Source organism: Dioscorea cayenensis, chromosome 6 (genome assembly GCF_009730915.1).
Source record: "Dioscorea cayenensis subsp. rotundata cultivar TDr96_F1 chromosome 6, TDr96_F1_v2_PseudoChromosome.rev07_lg8_w22 25.fasta, whole genome shotgun sequence".
Taxonomy (NCBI): Eukaryota; Viridiplantae; Streptophyta; class Magnoliopsida; order Dioscoreales; family Dioscoreaceae; genus Dioscorea; species Dioscorea cayenensis.
The window spans coordinates 16,282,550-16,299,745 of record NC_052476.1 but is presented as its reverse complement, the minus strand read 5'-3'; positions in this window follow the sequence as shown (position 1 = coordinate 16,299,745).

Sequence of the window (17,196 nt, the reverse complement as noted above, 5' to 3'; positions counted from 1 at the left end):
GAATGTTAATAAATAAAATAGCAATAAAATAAAATAAATTGCATATATAATTTAAAACCAAATTAGTTTCAGATATAAGAGCCCTTATAGTAAGCATGGGCCTCTATACTAGTATATACTTTATTATATACATACTACGCAACTTATGCCCTACCAAACCCTTCGAGGCGCATTTGACATTTTCTTTTATTAGTTAATTTTTTTTTGGCTTGGTGTGGGTTCTCACAGAGTACGATTTTCTCTCACTTAATCTCCATATATATATATATATAGTCTGTTTTTATTTTTTTTAAAATGATATATATATATATATATATATATTAGGGTACCGTGTTTGTTTGTATACATTAATGTATATACCATTGGTGTTATTTTAAAGGGTTTTTTTAAGTGCCATATTTTATATATAGTATATATTATATATAAGCAATACTTTCTCTGTCAATGATGACTGTATAATGTTCATGTATTTCATATCAATTTATACACTCAATTAGCATCTATTAGAATCATGTTATGGAATTTAATGCTAAATATAGTGTGTTGTGCATTAACAGCCTTAAGGCAGTGCTTAAAGATGAGAGATAGCCAAAAGAAACATTTCAGACCTTAAACGATGAAGTTGGAGCGCTGTCGGCATCAATAGAATAAGGACAAGGCAAACTGGGTGGCTTACGTGCAGCTTACGGTCGTTTTTACAGCCGTAAGTTAATTCCAGAAGACCTTACCGGCATGTTTATACTCGTAAGGGAGATTCAGAACCAATTCAAACCCTTACGCCCATAATTAGCCCTTAAGTAGTCGGGTATAAATAGAATCTATGAGGATTTTTAGGGCATTTTTTTTCTATCTTTCTATTCTTTGTGAAGATTCTTAGAGGCGAGGTTGAGGAAGAAAAGAGATGAAACTCTTGCACTTAAGGAGTGATTTTGAGAGGGATTCTTATCTACATTCAAAGGGATTGAAATCATAATCGTCAAGCTCATCTTGGCAGCTGGGTGGAGACTTCTCTGGCGATTCTTAATCCTAGGGATTGAAAAGAGGGTTTTCATGGCTTTCATGTTTTCCGTTATTATTTATATCTTGAATGCTTTTCCTCCATTAATCAAGGGTTATTTGTAGATGTTTGGGCATGATTAAACTCTAGGGTTTATTTTCTTGACTTTGGTTGTTGGATCTTTCATGCTTAATTGATTTCTTATTTTCAATCATATCTATTTGAATCTAATTGTGTGATTCAATGCTTGATTGCTAATGAGGTGAAAGAAATAGTAATCATACTTAGTATTACTATGTGACGAGAAGAAATTCCTACCTATCATAGACTTATTGTAATTTGAGAGGATAGTGGGTACACCTCTTGTTAGGGTATCTAGGAGACTTTGTCTCCCACAATCTTTCCTAGTGGATTGATGATAATTTCCTTGCTCTTTGCAATCATGTGGAGCAGATTTTAGGAGAAATTGCATTTCTACTCTGCATTCGGATTAGAGGTAATCTCTCTCTTGGAAAGAGATTATCTACTTAAGAGATCATCATTAGTCCACAATAAGCTTTCATAGAGTGTTAATGCGATTGTGTGGATGCTTGTATCAGCTCTACACCTATTCAGTTACACTTTGCCTAAGAAATTAGGGTTTTGTATATTTCTGGAAACCTTTCGGTTCAAATATTATTGCATGTTTAGGCAACCATCGTCCTATACCTCATAGCCCTAGAGATATGCTATACCTGAACATCATTTTCTTCCTTGATTTCCCTCCTATTACTTCCCGTATTTTTTTGTTTTTGGTTTCTTTTATTCACACATACAACTTCATTAGTTAGGGTATAGAATTAGGGTTATTACTAGTATTCACTTTCTTCCCTATGGACAGACACTCTGCGCTTACGCACACTTTATTACGCAATCGGCACGTACACTTGCGTCCTTATCAGTCAACATTCACAGAGTGACTGCAAAGAATGAAAAATAAGAGGATAGATAACAATAACAATGAATAGTGTCGAGGGTTTAGGGATGCCGGTGGGACGGGGTGGGGTGAAGCAGGCCTCAACTACCACCAGCCCATCTAAAACATTACTGTGTCCCGATCCGCCCAATCAATTTTTGCATTGTATAATCATGATTGTAAAGGTACAAACAACTAACTAAAATTGGGAAAAAATTAAGAAATTTTTTTTATCAACCCCTATAATATATAATATTTATCAATAAGTTAAAATTACAACAAAAATTTTTTTTTAGTATTGAATTTTTTTAATTAGAACATTAAAATATAAAAATATAATCAAAACACTCAATAATAATAACTGAGTGTATATTTTATTTTGCAAATTAGGAAAACCTAAAATAATATCTATATAGACACGCAAGTAAATAAATGTTTATCGGGGGAGGGCGGGATAAACTGAAACAAAAACCGCCCCACCTCGCACCCATCACAAAAATAATCCCCACCCTGCTCTGCACCCCTCACAAAAATCCCCGCCCAATGCCCCACCCTCCAAGAAAAAAACCATCCTGTTAGGGGATGATTATGTCAGAACCATAGATCAGCTCGGATTTTGTTATCCCTATGAGGGTTGTACTTCATTCTAACAGTGTGGGTTGGTTGGTTGATTTAAAAAAAAAAAAAATTCCCATGTTAGATGGGTGCAAATTAGCTTCAATAACTGGATTAATAGGTTACTATTAAGATGATGATCGAACAGTTATTATGTAATTATTGTTCATCCCACTCAACATTGTTTATAGTACTATTCAGAGCACTATTAATTGCATTATTAGACGAACATTGTACTATTAACACTAATGGATGATATGCAACCATTAGATTCAAATTCAATGGCTAATATATAAGAATGTCGGAACATCCTTAGAATTCTTTATCTACTGCCGTCTTTAGTAGACTAATCCTTTTATGTATATAGTATACATGGCTATTGTGTTTTTAAGATATACGATATAAACAATTATTATTATTATTATTTTGCTTTTACAGTTTTCTTTGGGTTTTTTATAAAAAATACAGTATGTATACAATAATATATATATATATATATAAGAGCACCACTATTCTAGGGACATTTATAGATAAGTTATCTACGAGTTTCCTTCTCAACAATTGGATTTGAATCCAACGGTTGTCATCACTCATTTTATGAATATTAATTTTTAATAGTGCTATGTATGAACAATATTAAAGTGGGATGAAAGTTACTCTTATGAACAGTAGTACAATAAAAAATGAGATAAATAGTGTTTTAATTTCAACCATTCATTTTCATCCGAACAACAAAAAGATATATAACATCCATCCACCCTTATTTACACCTCCTCCTATTTAGAAGAGTTATCTGTGAACATTCTACGCATGACAGTAGATGACAAATGGCCTATATATAATATTGGTTTTTTCTGGATAGTTCTTACTTTTCTTTTTCTTTATTTTCCTCTTTTAAAGGGTTTTTTAAGTGACATACTATATATATATATATGTAGTATATAATTTAAGATATACTATACACTTAGTATTTTTTGTTTCCAAAGGTTTCTTGGGTTTTTTTTTATAAAAGATATATTATATGTATATAATATTATATATACAATATATGTATATATAATATTGATTTTTTTGTTAGTTTTTTCAGTGATTTTATTTTATTTTTATTTTATTTTAACAATTTGCATGCTAATGAAGCCTGTAACTCAAGCAGGGCCATCATACTAGTTAATAGAAATTCTACTGGAATCTTCTATGAGAGAACAACATTTTCAATGACCATTTTCAAGAGAATTGTTTATTTCCTATTGAAAAACATATTTTTGAAGAAGTTTTCATTCAATTTGTTTTGTCAAAAATAATAATTGTTTTGACACGAGTTAAAACAATTATAGCTAATATAAAATGACATGTAATTCAATTTATATTATTTTATTTTAAAGATTTTTATGCATCCATTTTGCCCTTCAAACCTTGCATTATTCATTGCACAAGTAAATTTTCTCATTTGAATGTTGCTTATTTTAAACAAAATAATTTCAATGGAGCAAATTTGATAGTTTAGCTTTTAAAAATTATTAAATATAAAATACATTGAGATGTTTGAGGATACTAAACAAAAATAATTAAGTATATATGAAACATGGAGCTTTGAAGATTATATTCTTGGAAACACATTACCAAATCATAAGGCTAAGTCTGTTAGATGTATGTATGTACTTACAGAGCCAGTGGGGTATACTTATAAAAATATACCAACAAAAAATTTTGAAACAAGTATGATCTTGGGTCCACATATAGAAGCCAATGATACAAGTATACCCACTACCTCTATACATACATACATACATACATATATACATCCAACAAAATCAAATTCTATGTAATTATATAAAAATATACTAATTCATTACTTCATTATAGTTAGAAAAGTCAAGAAAATTAATCTTTTTATTATTACAATATAAAAATACAAAAATTATGTAATGCATCTATCTATAATGTAATTCAATTAAATAAATTGAATCAATCTCATTAGATTAGATTAACCTACTTGGATACAAAAAATCTCAATATGTTCATATATTATTTGGGAACCTTTAATCATCATATATAACCTAATGAAGGTGAAGAATATAACATATTGTAAATATAGAGTATGGTCCAAAACTTAAAGAAAAGTAAAATAATAAAATAAAGTATAAAAGCAAACTATTGAATAAATAGATAGTTAATGTGATGTATCATAATATAAAATATATATAACTAGTAAAAAAAATGACAAAAATATAAAAATAAAATACAAGTTTAAAGTGGAGCTTGAATGCGTTGCATGAATTAAGAGATAACCAGGACATATGAATTAAAACAACAGTAGGACATGAAACATATAATAAAAACAATATAGAGAAGCATGAAATAACAAAAAGCTAATAATAAATAGAGCAACTTAATAATGTGAGTATTGAAAAGCTAAACAATTAAATAGTTATGATTTGAATTTTTAGTTTGTAATAGACTTCTTCTTTCTTGGTGTGTGTGTATTTTTGGGAAAAATTATTTAAGTTTATCTTAGAAAATAATAACTATAAAAATATATTAAAAATGGAGAATATAAATCAGGCAAATATTACATAAATATAAAATTTTTAATATATAAAGGAAAATTAATGAGAAAGAAATGTAAAATTCCGGTAAAAGACCATATATTTCAATAGAGGTCTTCCAGTTAGAAGTGCACATATATTTTTGTGTTCATTATATTTAATTCATTGATTTATTTGAAAATGATTAAAAAAATAAAATAATTGGCGATCTCAATTATAAATATTGTCCAATAATTTTTTAACTTAAGAGGCTTAATTTGTTTTCTTTAAAAATGTATAGATGTAAAACATACCAAAGAATTAATTCTCACGTACCATAATTTCAAATTCTATTATTTAAAAAAGATTAGTGGACAAACAAAATTTGAATGCTCTAACCAAATGAGCTGTTGTATTACTAACATAAATAAAATAAAATAAAAAAACATCAATTAACATAGGCTGGTGGGCAGGGTTCAAATTGACTCGGTAGGCTATGCTAAAGGCCTGGGATTATATATCTCCTCTATTTAGTATCCGCCAGCATCTCAACATCTTTTATTTCATATGGTTTTTGAAAGTCACCCAAAAAAAGTCTTGATGTGGACAGTGAGCATCGAGGAGATCAGTGTGGTAAATTGGATAGATCGTGACTTTAAAGCACACATACATTAGAGAAAAATTTTTATTAAAAAAAAAACAGCATTACAGATAATGTATATAGGGAATGACTTAGGTGAGTTAAATAGGTGTAGTTAGTGTAGTTTACTATTGGATGTTTAACACGTGGCATGAAATGAGTAATTTTACAAAAAAAAAGTAAAAACATTATAGGAAAGTTATTATATTTTTATATATATTTGGAACACGTGTCACAATGTCAATGTTGAACTACACTAACTACACCTATCTAATTTCACCTAAATCATTCCCATGTATATATATACACTAACTACAACAAAAAACGTAATTTGCGACACATTTTTCCGACACAAAAAATTAAAAACGTGTCGCAGATGTCAATTTGCAACATAATCTGCGACACAATAAAATGTGTCGCGTTTCAGATGTCGCAAATATTTGCGACACATTTGAATACTGTGTCGCAAAATTTGCGACACAAAATAAAAACGTTGCAAATTTAATCGCAATTCATGGATCTTCTGAAACAATATTTGCCATTCAATTTGCAATGATATGCGTCAATTGATTGCGACACAATTTTTGTGTCACAATAAATATTGCAACTATTTGAGACTTTTTGCAACATTCTTTGTGACTTATTTTGATTGTCGCAAAATTTACGCGTCGCAAATTGTTTTGCAAATATTGAGTCTTTTTGCAACAAATTTTGGACTCATTTTCTTTGTCGCAAAACTTTTTGTGTCGCAAATTGTGTTGCAAATGTGTCAGATGTTTTGTAACAAAATTTGAGACACATTTCGATTGTTGCAAATTGTGTCGCAAATTGTGTTGCATCTTGGTGAGATATTCTGCGACACAATTTTATTGTCGCAAATTATGTCGCAAATTAATTATTCATAACCATGATTATTTATAATAATTTTTTTAACTATTTTCACAAACCTGTTTTAAAGCCTAATTTACAATCCTGAACAATAACTTTTATGATATTTTTCAAAAAAACATTTCGATCGATAAATATCCAGAATAACAATGTAATACAAAATATAATAGTTCAAACATCGAATACAACAAACAAATACAAAATGTAATAGTCCAAAATGTAATAGTCCAAGTATCTAATGTAATAATCCAAAACACCACATTCATTTTGTTGCAATATTATCGACAGGCTGAGGTTGTTCAACATCCTCTGAAGTGTGAGGGGCATGAGAAGTAGACTCTCCAGTCCTGGCAGGAGCATGAGAAGTACGAAGAGTTGTCTCAAAGTTTACCTGAATACCTCGAGATTCTAATAGAGAAAGGATGTACTGGTTCTGCTGCTTCTGCTCCTCGTATGCTTTCTCTAAAAATTTTAGCTTCCTCATTACCTCTTGAGGCATAGATTAATTTTTTTCTTATTAATTTGAACATAACATCATCCTCTTTTAGCAATGAAAAGGATGCAAAGGTGTTTTTCTAAACTATTTATGTTGTCTGTATTTATATTTGAGGTAACATCATCCTCCAAATCTATGACTGAAATAAACTGCTGATCAAGAAAATAAATAAATAAATATAAATATATATATAATTCAAATACAATAAAAGCCTCGATCAGCCAACCATGCCATTTAAATTGCATGAAACTATTACCTCCTTGCATTTTAAAATGAATTATGGTTTCACAAACGCTGCAACATGAGTCAACACTATCTCTCTAGCTTCCTAGCAGAACCAAAAAAGGAACCAATGATTAAATAAATAATGGGCGAAGTAGTGCTATGAATTATGAAATGTGATGAAGAATGAAATGTGTGTGTATATATATATCAAGGATACAATTTTGTGATTTTTCCATAAAAAGCTCATAGGCAATTGTATGGATATGCAATAATTCACCCAACTACCCCTTATTCAACCTCTCTTTATTCCTACCCTAGCACCTCATAGCCCTCTATCACATTGCCTTTTTCTACCTCTGAAAATTTTCCAAATAAAATAAAGGTCAATAATGTTCTTTAAGTTTCCTATTTATATTATATTGTCTCTCTTTTCATCTTAGACATTGATAGATGACAATCTTACAAGACTAAAGTCTTTCGCTCTTATGCGAAGAACATATAAATTTTCAATTTGGTGCAGAGGTTTGTAAACTCAAACTAACAAAGGAAACCAAATTATTTGCTGTGGTGGAGGAGAACTTGGAAAATGTAGATAAAAAAAAAATGGCAGTCTTCATGTTGAGTAAATTCCACATTTTGCTAGCACATAATATAAGTATGTATGTCATTCATGTGAAGGATTGGATTTGGATGTTTGGTTCACTCATGGAATAGAACTTGTGTCTGAGAATAGTACAATTTGAATCAACAATACAGATCGATAAAATGTAATAAATATTAAATAATTCATATAGTACATATAGTATGTCTTTGCAATTCTATAATTGCTAAAACAAGCTAAGCAAACTGTAAACAAATTAAAAAATTAATAAACACAGATATCAGCAAACCTAAATGTCAAGCCTGATTTCAGATATGGATGACGTGAGCCCTAAATTTGAGCTTAATCAGGATGAACTTAGTCTCAAAGAATTAGCAGAATCTTGAACCGGTTTGAAAACTCAAATACTAGGTATTGCCATTAATTTTAACACATTGGTTCCTAAAACTTACCACATTCTATTTTGCAAATTTTGATTTTTGAGTGTAACCCACTTAAGAATGAGAAAATCAAGGCCAATTTTACGTCTTTTTCATTGTTTCCTCACTTTAGCTATGATCATATACGCTCAGATAATAGTAAGTGTCAGATCACAGATGACAAGCACATTAAATAGCTTATCAAGATCATCTAAATGGACATGTAGGTGATGCAATGCAAAGATTTGATAACTAGGTTAGCACTATGAAATGTATCAATCTCCTCTCAAGGTTCTTCTTAACAATTGATATCATACATGCACTCTAAATGACAATGTTACGTCTTTTTCATTGTTTCCTCACTTTAGCTATGATCATATACGCTCAGATAATAGTAAGTGTCAAATCACAGATGACAAGCATATTAAATGGCTTATCAAGATCATCTAAACGGACATATAGGTGATGCAATGCATGGATCTTACACTTACACTGCAATTCTAAAGGCTCTATTTGGGTAAGGACTAAGGAGTGATGAGAATGCATGGATCTTACACTTACACTACAAATCTAAAGGCTATCATGTGACAAATTTTACAGTGTGATTATTTTTCTTCAAATAAGATCACATTCTTTTCAAACAAAACTAGATGAAAGCAAAGTAAATTAATATTACTTATTATTTTATATTTCTGGTGCTTCTGAAGGTTGCATATAGAGATCTTTAGTTGTAATTTCAAAAACAATAACATTATACCAACAAATCTTCAGCCACATTAAGACCACTGATTCCATATATAATGGCTCCTAAGCAAGGGAATAAAGTGCATCACAAAAATAATTACTTAGAAGTTAGAAGTCCACTCTTTCAAGGGTTTTCTTAGTATCCTAGCAACATTAAGACTGCCAAGTACTTAAGTCTTAAGTTATATAAAATATAATTAGATATCAGTTTCTACTAGCAAACTAACCATTCAGAGTCAAAATAGTACATAAAAAAATCAGTTTTAACAACAACAAAATCAATGTCGTGTAAATCTGCATCAGATTTTAAGGCAAGAAGCTAGTCACATTAAGGATATAAGATAAACTGACTTACAGAATAAAGAAGTTTACCTTTGATTGTCGAATGTTTAGCTTCATCTAACTCAAAAAACTCACAGAACCAACATCACAGGAATACCTTCTCATGCTTAGATAAGACTCAACACGGACCATAACACTATCAACCTCATCGGGAACTTGTCAGTAAATCAATCTCTACAAGTTATGTTGGAAAAACTAGAAAGAATAAGCTCGTGTTTAAAAGACATAGAAAAAATCCTGTCAAAAAGATCAAATGGAAAATTGTTATTATAGCTCTTTGATTATTAGTAGGAAAAAAGATAAAAAGAAGCCCTGCATATAATAGCACTGGTAAATATGGATGATGTATAAGTAAAAACAAACTTGAGAAATTGGATGTCATGCTAATAAGCTGCTTTAATCAACTTTCCATGAAAATACAGGTGAGAAATAGTTAGGAAGGCGCATAATTATGTCATTATCACATAATATACATGATATTTTTAGTGTAAACTCTCTTCAAGACATGCTACGACATACAAGAATAAGCCGAGCCCATCAACTAGTACATGAGAAGCATGTGTGCTTTGCCACCAAAGAAAAATGCATGCATATGCATCTAAATATACATTTATATGCATAAATATTAATATATGTTTGGATAAACTAGCATTCAAATTATTTGAACTACCTTAGAAACAAAAGCATAAGGAATTGCTAAGTATTATTTGTATTTTTAAGACCGACATCCAGGAAACATACTACTAAGGCATACATTTTGCATCAACCCTACAAGTTTATAAAAACCAATTCACAACACAATTTCATAGACAACAAAGAATCAACATGTGTAGATACACCTAATTCATACTACCAAAAATTTATGAGAAAACATAAACTCGGTAACCATAAGATCGACCAACCACCACCCATACTACTAAAAATGCCTTGAGAAAAAGAAATAATGTTACCTCGAGATAGTTCGCACCTCCAGTGGCAAGGGTGATAAGATACATGTAACATAAAAGTCGCTACATGATTGCCACGGATTTTCACCTTCATCATCAACTACCTTGGAAGCAAATGATAGCAGTTTCTCGAAAACCTCAATTATAGAACCAGGTAGAAGAACTTTGCTGCACATCTACACAAAAGGAATAGGAAAAAAATTTGAGCACAAGATGGCTGGTAGAAAAATAGCCAATAAGAAAAGATAAGACACGGATTAAACAGATCAGCCATCGAATAAAAGAAACTTCCACTCATAGTTCAACAAAATAAAAGAATACTTGGTATGTACTAAAAGAGAAATAAGAACAGGCTAGTGGAAGAGTATCCCAGAGCAAACTCAACAAATCAATATCAAACTTGATTTAGAACATAAAATGTGCATACTTATTTCACAAATGCAGAGCATATTTTATTGACTGACAAAGCAAACACAGAAACAATAAGACACACCCAATGAGAAATATAAGGAAGGCAAGTGATGATAATATTTGTAAAAGGGTTGAGAAAAACATGCATAATTTATTAGAAGAATATATTGGGATGGAGACATGCTTTTTATAGAAGAATTACCCTTGCATTTGACTAGCTCTTGCATCCAAGGCACTTGTTATTTGATTAGTTATTTTACACATCTAAATCAAGCTATGTGAAATTCATAAACATGGCAAAGAAGCAGCACTATGCTGAGAAAAGAATCGAAAAGCATAAAGGAAAGGTGAACGACTTCATAAAGCACCTTGTTTAACCTGACCACATGTCGGGGCTCTGCATAATTATCATCGTCACTAATTTCCCAAAAACAAGGCCTTTTGAAATGTTGGTGGCAAAATGATTATTGACTCAATTTCTATTAAAAATATATAAAAACATCATCTGAGACAGCGAGATACCAAAGTTACATCTTGATCGCGATCAGTGCACATTGAATATTACCACTTGTTAAATTTGCATATTATGTACCATCTCACAACTAATCAAGCTGAAAATGTACGTCAAACAAGAAACAAAATACAAAAGTACAACAAAAAACAAAATGAATTATATATATAACTTATCAATTGAATTTCAAACCTCGCAGACAATGAAAACCTAAGATTTGGAACCATGGAAAATAAAAGATTAAAATTAAAATGTGGAGTGATTGTTTCATGCAATCAGAAGGAGAATTGTAATGCAGCCATGGGTTACCTGTAAGATGGTTTAACTTGCATCAACCACACTTTTAGCGAAGTCCTCATCTTCAAGGTTTATTAAACCAATCTGCAAATTTTACAAATGAGCAAACACCGATTATACTTACGATATATATAAAAGTATGCCGTATCCACTAATCATACTGATTTGAGATAGGAAAAAAATCAAGCGACATGGAGTGATTATGCAATCAAGATTAAAGTCATCGTGGTTTTATTAGACTTTGCTCCAATATATAATTGGACACAATGCAATCGAATAAATGCTCTTCATATAGTACATATAATTCATTCATAATAATATTTGGAAATAAAAAGACTAAAAAGGAAACTCACTAAGAGTTTGTATTGAGACAATCAATCTAAAGAAAATATGAAATTTGTTCTTTTTAGAAATCTGACTACTTGAGGTATTTAATCAAACTATGCAATTGAGTAATGGTCCATTAATCAAACGAAGTCCCAACTCCATATGTGTGGGCACAAGTTCCATCAACATTGGTTGTAGGCTGTAAATAATCCCATGGATTTCCCATACTCACATTCATCAAATATAAATTTCATCACAAGATAATATGATTCGATCTCTTCACAAAAAGTGAATAATATGTGAAGAAATGTACCTAGGTACTCAACTTGGTCCATATTTCCTTTTGAGGTGCAATTCTCCTTCCACGAGTTATAATACCATTGTTCCAAGCTTCCGAACTCATGAGATCAAATGCGCAGGGAGTCTCGACATTCTTGAGATGTTTCGGGAGAAAGTAGCAAGACCAATGAGATCGTGAAGTACCAGTACATCTGATGCGAAACATGGACCTAAACACCGAGTGTTTTATGCATGAGTTAAAAAATATAACTTTCACATCGATAAATATGAAGTTTCTTCAGAATAAATAACAGTATTTGCTCAGGGAGTTAATCATAAGAGCAAAGATATAAATACATTACAAAGATTGAAATTCAAAACCTTTACAACCACTTCAAACACTTAAAAAGTATTCATCGACAATAAAAAGCGACCATTTGACGAAATTTATCATAAGTACCAATACAAATCCTTCACGAGGGACTGAGAATTCAAAACCTTCACTACCACGGTAGGGAATTATAACATAAAGCGAGTTTTTATCGATAATAAAAAGCCGAGGCAATTGAGCGAGAAATCCATCATAAGAATTGAAACAAAAATCCTTCCTAGCGATTAAAATTCAGAACCTTCTGACCTGATTGTGATCCTGCAGTATAAACCATCAATAAGTATTCAATAATCCATTAGATAATCCAAGTTTTACCATGCACATGATTGTATCAGCAGGAACAACCTCCTCGTTTGAACTACAACAAATAAAAGGCTAACATTATTACATCTCACCAAAAATGGACAAAAGACACATATAACATGTATTAGAAATGAATCGGAAACATTCAAAAGCACAACAAACTCCATGATTCCCAATTCAAAAGTTGCATAAGTGATCGAAGCGCAATGCAAACATAAACCACATCTCTAATTAACTACGGATACGACAAAAGAGATATAGCAGCAGATCCTCAAAGATGACATAATTCCAACAGATCAAAAATATAAGCAGCACATACTCATAAATCCTCAATTTATTTTTTGCATAAATCATCGAGATACCCAGGATGAAAGTATCAACGTAGCTAATTTCAAAGAGATAAACATAGCAATTCCTCCAAAATATAATACCATCAATCAAAGATATAAGCAGCACATACTCATGAATCTCCAAATTCACTATTTGCATAAATCATCCATCAGACTAGTTACCCAATCTCCATGCAAGTTCGTGCATTCAAGCAACAAGGATAAAAGAAAGACAAGCAAAGAAATACCTCAATCTCATTCTTCGATTTAATAGGCCCTTTCATAATCTCACCTTCTTCCGCTTCTTCCACCTCATCACCTCCATCATCATCCTTTTCTTCACCACTAGAAGAACTAGAAGAATCCTCACTCGAAGACTCTTCATCACTCTCAGACTCACTGCCAACTTCCTCCTCTTCCCCCTTAGAATCCAAACCCACTCCTTGTGTGCCATTCGCTTGTTCACTACCGAGAACTTCCTCAAAATGCTCCATTTTCTTGATATTCTCATCATGGCTTGCCACAGCTTCACTGCCGCCATTGATCACTAGATTAAGAGAAACCTTATACATTTCCTCATCGATTGGAGAACCTTAAAGCTCAGACTCATCGGCTCTAGATTTATGCACAGCGGGAACATCATCTTCTTTGAGAAGCTCGGACTCCTCGACTCTGGATTCATGTAGAGCAGGAACATCATCTTCTTTTGGCTCAATTTTGGCATCTCCGGCATTAGAGATTGACATCGGAGAGAGATCAGGATCAACAAGCCACTTAACCACGGGATTGAAATCAAGCACGAAATCCAAGAAGGGTTGACAAGGAGCTTCTCTAATGGCTGAGATTCGCCATCCCACCATCGCCAAAGGAGAGAGGAGGGATTAGGGTTTTTGGAGGGACGACCATGATGCTAGGGTTTTCAGTGTTTGGCTCATAAATTAAACTAGGGTTTTAGCAATTGGGGAGTGATCTCGAGATTGGGTTATAACTTGTGTGGTTCCATCTCGAGGCACTCTAGTTATGGGAGCACAGGCTTGTATCACTTGAAGAGAAGAAACTCATGAATTAGATAATAACTTAGTCAAGCAGCAACACCTTTAACCCTTCTATTCAGATGCCAAGCTGGCCAAATATAAAAAAAAAAAAATTTAAATGAAATGAGGAGGATGTCTCAAGGGATAAATATTCTTAAAAATACTTACCTTCAAATTTAGCAGGTCATCCTGCAAATTAATATATATATATAATATTTAAATTAAATATTTACTATTTCAAGGTTGGGGCCAATTGACATCCCTATTATAATATATAGTATTTATTAATGTTAGCAAATTATATTTTTCAAGTATTGTATTTTAGTAATTAAAACATTAATACATAAATTTAATCAAAATACATAACTAGTGAATATAATTTTATTTACTTTGATTTATAAAGTGAGAAATTTTTACATTATATGTATATATCAATATATAGGATATATATGTAATTTTTTAGCAGGGCGGGGCAAGGTAATATCAAACCTTCCCCCTATTTTTCACCAAAACCACCTCGTTGGGGCAGGATCAAGTCGGGAAACCATGGGGCGGTTCGGATTTTATCATCCGTAACCAAAACCTGACTTTTTTGGTTGGGAGAAATATATTTTTTTTATTATTAAAATTTGTGACACATTTTGCGACGATAATTGATCGTTACAAATGATGTGTCGCAAACCAATTTCATGTGCACCCAAAGTTTGCGACACAGTTTGCGACGAAAAGAAATCGTTGCAAATAATGTGTCGCAATCTATATTGCAAACCAATTGCATGCTAGGTGCCAACGTTTGTGACAAATTTGGCGGCGCCCTGATAGATGCGTGCAAAACAAAAGTGTACGTAATCTGTGTGGCAAACCATTACATGGTAGGTGCAAAAACTTTTGCAACAAAATTTGCGATATTTTTGGATGGTCATTTTTTCGTGACGCAATTTGATTATATCTGCAACGTTTTTCGTTTTTTGTCACAAATGGTTGCAATTTGTGTCGCAAATCTGCGACACATTTATGTGTCATAAATATATGTCGGAAATAGCATTTTTTTTTCTTGTAGTGTTGGTTGAGGTCTTTGGAAATCACATAAACAGCACCTACTCACACAATTCTACATTGGAATAAAACTCACAATGTCCCAAACATCCTAAATAATCCTAATTTTTTATATTTAAAAAAAACTTATATATGACATTCATGTAATTGTATAGCATAAAGGCTGGCCAATATATCCTAGCATGTCATTGGATAATTGATGAGTATTCTTGGATGACCAGCCGGTAAAAAAATTACTGAACTTTCAAAATAACGAGACAAAACTTAACATAATAAATTATTCACTAAATTACTTTTAGAAGTAGAGAGTTTTGTTTATATCCAAGGATCTCTAAGTTTCGGTAATATTCTTTATTTCTTTTTTAAGCCTCTAGTATTTTTTAGATTTTTTTTTTTATAAATACGACAAATGCATATATAGTCAAGGGCATCTGCACAACTATAAATTAAGTGTTCGGTCATGTATTCTCACCCGATGACATGGGATTTGTGCTGCATAATATCCTTTAGATTGTTAATACATTGACTAATAAAATATAAATTTAAAATAATAATTAAAAATTAAGTAGCAAGTAAGTTTGATCAATAAAAATTAGAGTTATCTGCTCTTAAATAAACACATTTTGTTTTAGAGGTAATCTGGTTACCAATGTTCTGTGTAGTATCTTTTTGTTGCTCTTCGATCATGTTTTGCTTGCATCTGTTATTTGGAATATATCATTTTATTCACTAGTCTTTCACAACAAACAATTTATTCATCTTTTTTTGGTATAATACCCGAATTGGTCCTTCTACTTTTATCTCTTCCCTTTTGATCCTTCTACTTTGAAATGCGCCCCACTAATCCCTCATTTTTTAAAATAGTTCTACTTTGTCCCTTCTACTCTAAAATGGGTCAATTAGTGACTGTATTTTCAAGAGTAGAGAGACTAAATGGGAAGAGATTAAGGGTAGAGGGACTAATTTGGGTCATTTTCAAGAGTAGAGGGATTAGTGGGGTGCATTTCTAAGTAAAGGGACAAAAAGGAAAGAGACAAAAAAGTAGAAGAACCAATTCGGGTATTATACCTCTTTTCTTTTATATTATTTTCATATTTTGTCTCTTTTGTTAGAAGTAATATTTTTTAAGCCTACAATGGTAAGTTTGTTAGCAAGAACTCCATGTTGTGTGATCTTATTGAAATTCACAAATATGAAACATGGTTGTTCTTTTCTTTAATACCCTACTTAGGCAGCCTTGGTTTTGCATGAGCAAGGTTGTAAATGTCATTTGTCATTGTTAGTGCAACTACACTATAATTGGCATGATTTGACACATAGTCAAGATGGCATGGCAATATGTGTGACGTGGCATAATTGATGACATGGCATGGCATGACGACATGACAAGGAGTCTTGGGTTGCAAGGCAAAATATCTTGAAGATCTTGGTGGAGTTATTTTTAGTAACATGTTACAACTTGAAGACAAGATCATATCAAGACCATATTTAGGAGATGTGATTGAAGACTAAATATGGATGGAGTTTAATTGAAGAAATATCTATTCATGGTATGAATGAAGGCTAATTGAAAATATGATTTGAAAAATCCTTAATGATTGAGTTAATTGATTGAAGATCTATTATTGTGAAGATTTGAGGACCAAACTTGGGTGAATTGAAGATCAAGTTTGGAGAATCTTTGAAGACCAAACATGGAAGGTTGAAGACAAAGTTTGACAAGTTTCATTAAAGACGTACAAAGATGTGTGTTCCTTGCGAGGGGACTGCGTGATGAGGAACTGAGGAGGTAGGCTAGTTGTCGGTAGTCGGAATCGGGAGATTTGGCTGCATCGACTCGGACTAAGCATGACCGGGAGGTTGA